Source organism: Mixophyes fleayi, chromosome 2, assembly GCF_038048845.1.
Source record: "Mixophyes fleayi isolate aMixFle1 chromosome 2, aMixFle1.hap1, whole genome shotgun sequence".
In the NCBI taxonomy this organism is placed as follows: domain Eukaryota; kingdom Metazoa; phylum Chordata; class Amphibia; order Anura; family Limnodynastidae; genus Mixophyes; species Mixophyes fleayi.
The window spans coordinates 19509992-19516906 of NC_134403.1; the positions used below are offsets into that span (position 1 = coordinate 19509992).

Here is a 6915-nt window from a genome sequence, read left to right on the forward strand (position 1 = left end):
AGGTCAGTGATTCTCTTGTTAACACAGGAGGGCGGTGCGTGAAATCATTATTCTTCCTCTGTTAACCATGGTTACCTGCAAGAAAACACGTGCAGTCATCATTGCTTTGCACAAAAAGGGCTTTACAGGCAAGGCTATTGCTGCAAGTAAGATTGCACCTAAATCAACCATTTATCAGATCATCAAGGAGAGAGGTTTAATAGTTGTGAAGAAGGCTTCAAGGCGCCCAAGAATGTCCAGCAAGCGCCCGGCCGCGGCGTCCGACCGGAAGCCTTCCCCCGCGACCCCCCGGCCGCCCCCGATGGCCGGGGGGCCCCGGACGCCTCCCCGCACCCGGGGGAGAGGGGACGGAGGCCCGGGCCGGCGGTGGCCGGAGCGGGAGGGCGGCCGCGGGGCCCGACCTCCCGCCCGACCGGCCTCCCCGATCCCCGCCGCGGGCAAAATCGCGCGCGCGACACACACACACACACACACACACACACCCCCGGAACCCCTCCAGCCGATCCGGGTACCGCTCGCGCGCTCCCCGCCCCGTAAGGGGGGAGGCGCGGAAGGTTTAGAAGTCCCGAGGCGCCGAGGACCCCGCCGGCGGCATCGGGGGACCGTGCCGAGGGGAGCAGGGGACGGGTTCCGCGGCCCGTCCCTCCGCTCTCCGCCACGGACCCCCGGACCCCGGCGGACCCCCGGCGACCGGGCGCCCGGACGACAGGGCCGCGCTTTTGTTTTCCGTCACGGAGTCCGACTGACGACGCCACTCGAAGGTGTCCCCCCCGCGGGACCGAACCAAAACCTGACGACTCTTAGCGGTGGTTCACTCGGCTCGCGCGTCGATGAAGAACGCCGCTAGCTGCGAGAATTAGTGTGAATTGCAGGACACATTGATCATCGACACTTCGAACGCACCTTGCGGCCCCGGGTTTCTCCCGGGGCTACGCCTATCTGAGGGTCGCTCCTCCGTCCATCGCCCTGGCGGCGCGGCTGGGGCCGTCGCAGGGGTCCCCGCTCGCGGGGCTCCCCTTCGTCCCCCCAAGGCCAGACCCCACCTCCCCCGCGCGCCTCCCCCCCCGCGGGAGGTGCCCGGGGCGGCGCAGCCGAGCGACAGCCAAAGCTCAGTGAACGGAGCCAGTGCGTCTACTTCCGATCGCACTGTGGTAGCGGTAGAAAATGTTCTAAGTGATTTAATGCACAAAGATAATGCTGTCAATGATAATTCAGAAATTACAACACGTAATGCTATTGTTTCAAGTGTGGATGCAAAAGCTGGCTCAAAGATCGGGGCAGAGGCTCGTTGCGAAGTGGCGGCGCGTTCCTCTGCAGCGCAGCCGAGCGACAGCCAAAGCTCAGTGATCGGAGCCAGTGCGTCTACTTCTGATCACACTGTGGTAGCGGTAGGAAATGCCCTAAGTAATTTAATGCACAAAGATAATGCTGTCAAAATATCTGATGCAAAGGTTGAGAATAAGGTGTCAGTGAACGGTGTGTTTGTGATGAGCACTGATGTTGGTACCTATGACGCAGCGGCAGCGCTACCCCCCGCTATGCAGCCGGATTGTCGGCAAAATCCGACAGCCCAAGGTGGCGTACCCAAGGCTGGGAAAGTAAATGTGGTGGGGGATAAGAATGTTATAAAAGGTAACAATGTGGCAAAACCTAGGAATGAGCCCGTGCATGATCGAGACTCAGAGGTCCCGGCAAGCACCTCTGGGAAAACAGGGGAGGGTCCCAGCGCAGTCCAAGAGAGAGTCATTGAGACAATTTTTGGCCCATTATTTGTGTCAGACAGGGCAAAGAGGGCGGCAGAATTGATAGAGAAAGCATCTAAGTCCATGCCTGGCATTCTGGGGGATGGTAAGCAGTTGGCACCTCGTGCCAGGGAAGGGGGGTCTGGGTCCCGACAGGAGGTAAGGGGTCCTGAACCTAGTACTGTTGGTGGCAGAAGCCAGTTAGAAGGAAGGGGTCAAGTGGCAGACCCAAGCCCATTACCCGGATTAAAATCATACGCTGGGGCTGTAGCGGGCCCGAGCTCTCTGGGGGGAGGGGCTAACGCCACGCCCAGGTTGCAAGGGCCAATGGGGGCCCAACCCTTTAGGAGACGGAACGTAGTGCAACTGAAGTTTATGGGGAAAGATCCTCCCAGCAGGTCGGATTTTTTAAAGAACTTCCTGCACACTTTTGGGTTTGTCCCGGCGGATCTCTTCGCCTGCATCCACCCTGTCAATACAGCAGAATATGACGTTAGTTTCATGTCATACCAGGGGCTACAGGCCTTCTGGAATCGGTGGGGTGGGTGTAGGCTGAGGGATCCGTGGACGGGCTATAGGGCCCTAGCAATAACCCGGCAAGAAAAGGTGAAGGTCACAATTCTTGTGAGGAATGAATCGATTCCTGCGGCAGACTTGGGGTTTTGGATTGGGAGATACGCAAAGATAACATCACCTTTAGTCAAAGTGCCAGATCCAAGCCATGGGGTCTGGGGTGGCGGATGGTCCACCACGGTAGATCTCAAAAGCACGGAGGCTGGCCTGGTGCACTTGCCCTCAGCGGCTTTCATTGGCCGCGATAGAATCCAGTGTTTCTACCCAGGTCAGCCGAGGATGTGCCATAAGTGTGGGGACTTCCGCCACCTCAGTATGAATTGCCCCCAACAAAAGTGCGGGCATTGTGGGGATACGGGACATGAGACAAAATCGTGTAGCCAGATCAGATGTAACTTGTGTGGAGTAATCGGCCATCCCTTCAGTAGGTGCCCCCATGCGGCGCATAATGCGGGGTTCACGGATGAAGAATTGGTGGGGGTGATGGAGGTGGTAGAGAATGAGGAGAGCAGGGAGGAACAGAGGGAACTGGCAGTAGACCTCGCCCCTTCGCAGTCCCCTCTCCCTTCCCCCCTCCCCCCAAGGGTTGAGGCGGTGGTTAAGAGCTCTACAAGTGAGGTGGTCGAGTGGTCAAAGCCAAGGAAAGCTAGGGGAAAGAAAAAACATGTTGAAAAGGAGGTAGTGGTGCTATCCAACCAGTTTCAATTCCTCACTAGTAGCGAGGAGATTATGGACGAAGGGGAAATTGTGAGAGAGGCAGGGGGAGAGCTGGTTCAGGCAACCAGGCAAAAACAAAAATCAAGGAGGTCAAGAGAAATGTCATTGGGGGAAATAGCAAAGGTTAAAAAAAAATCTGATAATATAAAAATAGCGGCACGATCTTTCTTGAAGGATAATATGAAAGCATCTCTGGAGGCCTCTGGGGGGAAAGAGGCAGCAGGTTTAAAAGTACAGGCCCACCCCACAGGTAGTTTCTTTGAGGAAGAGTCTCCTGTGAAGGGTCTGGTGAGAGGGAAGAGGGTATCTGAAAGGGGGGATACAGTCCCTGTTTTACGAGAGGGAGACCCTCCTTTAGGCCCTATAGGCCCCTTTCTTGGTAGCATCGTAGATCCTCAGGGTGATTCTACTGACCCGTCTGGCGATCAGGGTAGCCAGAAGGGGGGGGATGGGGTACGGGAGATTAATGATCCTGGCGGGTCAGTAGGGGAGATAGCAAAGTTAGGGGCTATCCCTCGGTCAGAGGAGGAGATAGTCCTGGTAGAGGGACTTTCCCTACCAGCAGGTTTAAGCTATAAGCGCTTCGGGTCCTCAGATGAGGACTCGGAGAGAAAAATAAAAAAGAAGTGAGTTGTTACTACTGTCCATAACTCTGAAGGATGGCTTCCCAGCCCATTAGATTTGCCACCATTAATGTGGCATCTATCCTTTCCGAGCGTGCTCGTTATATGGCCTATGATTTTTTCGACACGGTTGAGGTTGATTTTTTATTTTTGCAAGAGACCAGGTTGAGTCAGCTTGCTGACATACACAAAGCAAAAAGAGAGTGGAGGCGGGGGCCCTCCTACTGGTCTCTTGCGGCCGAGCCGTACGGTGGGCTGGCGGTACTTTTTACCGGCATGATAACCATTCAGCGAGTTATCGAGCTTGAGGTAGGTAGGTGCATGGTGTTGGATGTCAATCTGAGGGGGCACGACCTGAGGCTGATTAATATTTACGGCCCTCAAACAAAGTGGGATCGGAAGTGCCTCTTCAGGGCGATAAAGCCATACCTTTTTTCAGCCCGACAGATAGTCTTTGGAGGTGATTTCAACACCATTACTAGGACAAAAGACAGGGGGGGTTCAAAGACTACGTTGGGCTATGACTCCCTTTTTTTAAATAGCATGATTAGACAGGCGGGTCTGGTGGATGTTCATGTTCGCCATTCTCCGGACCACACGGGTTTCACTTATTTTAGAGGTAGCTGCAGGTCTAGGATAGATAGGTTTTTCATTAAGGAGAGCTCGAAAACCTCGGCTACTGAGCTGAGGCCGGTAGAGTTCTCTGATCACGTTTACATATCTATGTCCTTGAATGTCTCGGGATCCCTCCGGAAGGGCAGGGGTCTGTGGCGCCTGGGCTCTATGCTTCTAGGGGAGGAGTTGATAAGACAGTCTTTTAGGGACTTCTTTGAATCCCAGGAAACACTTTTGGAGGCGGGGTGGAGTAGGTCTGAATGGTGGGAGATATTAAAGAAGAGGACTCGGAGATTCTTTCAGAACCTCGTAGCCAGGAATAATTGCTTAAAGGAAAGTACCTACCTGACATTAAGGAGAAAACTTGGTTTCCTGATCTCTGGTCAGGTGGACGGTGGGGAGATCTCCCGGGTGAAGGCTCGGATGAGGGAGATACAGTATGACCGGTATGCTTCCTTGGTCCTGGAGAGGGATTATGGGAAGTACCATTCGCCCGACCCTTTTCAGAGCTGTAGGAACGCGGTAGATACTAAAGAGGTGAGAGGCTTGCGTGATGCTGAGGGTGTTCTGAAGGAGGGGAGAGAGGGCATCCTTGGCGTTGTGCAGTCTTTCTACTCTGATCTCTTGTCTGAGAAGCCACTTAACAGAGAAAAGATGGACGAGTTTTTGAGGGAAACCCCAGGCCTTGAGGATTTTAGCGGCCAGCTTGAGTCTTTGGGCGACGAGATAACGGTGGACGAAGTCAGGCTAGCGATAGATGGCTTATCTATGAAAAAGGCCCCGGGCCCAGATGGTCTAACATCTGAGTTTTTTAAAACCTTTAGGGATATCCTGGCTCCGCGCCTCATGGAGGTTTTTAATGAGTGCCTGGGCAGAGGCTTATTGCCTCCCTCCATGAGGGTTTCTGCCCTTATCCTGCTGTCCAAAGGGAAGGATCAGTCGTGTGTTGAGAACTGGCGCCCCATCGCCCTTCTCAATACAGACAGGAAGATTTTGGCAAAGGTGCTTTTCAATAGAGTGATGCAGGTTACCGAGCGGTTACTCTCTCCATATCAACACTGTACTGTGAAGGGCCGAAGCACTTTCAGTGCTGTCCTGGCGGTGCGGGAGGCCTTTGAGCGGTGCCGTGCGGATGGGAGTGGTAAGTACCTTTTAGCGTTGGATCAGTCGAAGGCTTTTGACAGGGTAAACCATGAGTACCTTTGGGCTCTGCTTCTGTGGTATGGTCTTCCAGTTCGGGTGGTAAATTGGCTTCAAACTATTTATAGACAGGCCGAGAGCTTCCCTCTTGTGAATGGTTGGGTGGGCTCATCTTTCAGGGTCAGCTCTGGAGTAAGACAGGGATGTCCCCTGAGCCCCCTCCTGTATGTGTTCGCCATAGATCCCTTCGTGAGAAGGGTTGGTGGCGGCTCGTTGGGAGGGGTGCTGTTGGGTCCGGAGTGTCCTTTGAGAGTGGTGGCCTACGCTGATGATGTCACTGTTGTTTTGTCGAGTCTCGCGGAAGCTGAGGAAGTAACGACTCTGGTCTGCGAGTATTCCGAAGCCAGTGGCTCATCGGTAAACCAGGATAAGAGTAAAGTTTTCTGGATGGGGAAGGTGGACTGTGAATTCAGTCTTCCAGACAGTTTTCCCCAGGCCAGTAATGAGATCAAAATATTAGGGATCAATTTTGGACCCGGCGATTATGCCAAGCGAAATTGGGAGTTAAGGCTGGAAGAAGCTTGCCGGAAGGTAGAGAGCTGGAAGAGGTGGAAACACTCTCTCCGGGAAAGGGTAGACCTGATCAAGACCTTCCTGATCCCGGTTTTCCTGTATATCAGCTATTCGTGCCTGTTGCCGGAGTCTTTATGGTCTAGGGTTTATGCAGTGTTTTTTCAGTTACTCTGGGGAAACAGGCTGAACCTGGTCAGGCGGGCTGTGACCTACCGACTGAGGAAGGATGGTGGCCTGGGGATGATCAACCCAGTGCTTTTCTTTATGTCAACCTTCCTAAAGTTACACTTGGGAAGTCTCCTGGTTGAGACCCCTCCTCAGTGGGTGGGGGGCTTCAAGGTATGGGTAGATCCCTTTCTTGGTGAATGGTATGGGGGAGGTGCAGTAAAGAGTTTCCGAGTCCGACATGGGTATCTCCCGACCTATGTTTCCTTGGGATTAAAGGTGACAAGGCGTTGGGGTTTGGGGATGGGGGAAGTCAGGAGCTCTTCTAGAGGACCCATTGGAGGGCAAGTCTGGTGCCAGCAGCCGCTGAGGAAGGACGTGTTTTGGAGAGTGCTCAGTAACTGGACTTTGTTCTGATACTTATCCCAGCTGTAGATGGAGGATTCTGGGGGAGGAGAGGTGGAGAGCCCCCAGGCTTCTGGGTCTAAATCATCCAGTATGGAAGATGTTTCTGGCGTGAGGCCTAATACCAGCTTGGCCGGAGCTAGGAACCTACAAAGTGATGGACTAACCGCAGAGTCTGTGCAAGAATCGGCCCTAGACAGGGTAATGGATGTGGACCCCGGAATTGGCCCGAGTGAACCTGCCATCCTTGAGCCACCCCATATGAAGATTAATATGGGGGGCCAAGAATCGGGAACCTGCCTAGTGAAGCAACTGGGTATGGGGAGGAAAGTGACAGGTAAACTAAGTATGCAGACAAGCGT

The 6915-nt window shown here is 54.0% G+C and overlaps 1 non-coding gene across 1 annotated transcript; it reads left to right on the top strand.

Moving 5' to 3' along the window:
* Positions 1-795: 795 nt before the first annotated feature.
* LOC142142012 (5.8S ribosomal RNA) lies at positions 796-949 on the top strand. The gene has a single exon (XR_012688981.1). It is a non-coding gene; the product is annotated as a 5.8S ribosomal RNA (ribosomal RNA).
* The last annotated feature ends 5966 nt before the right edge of the window (positions 950-6915 follow it).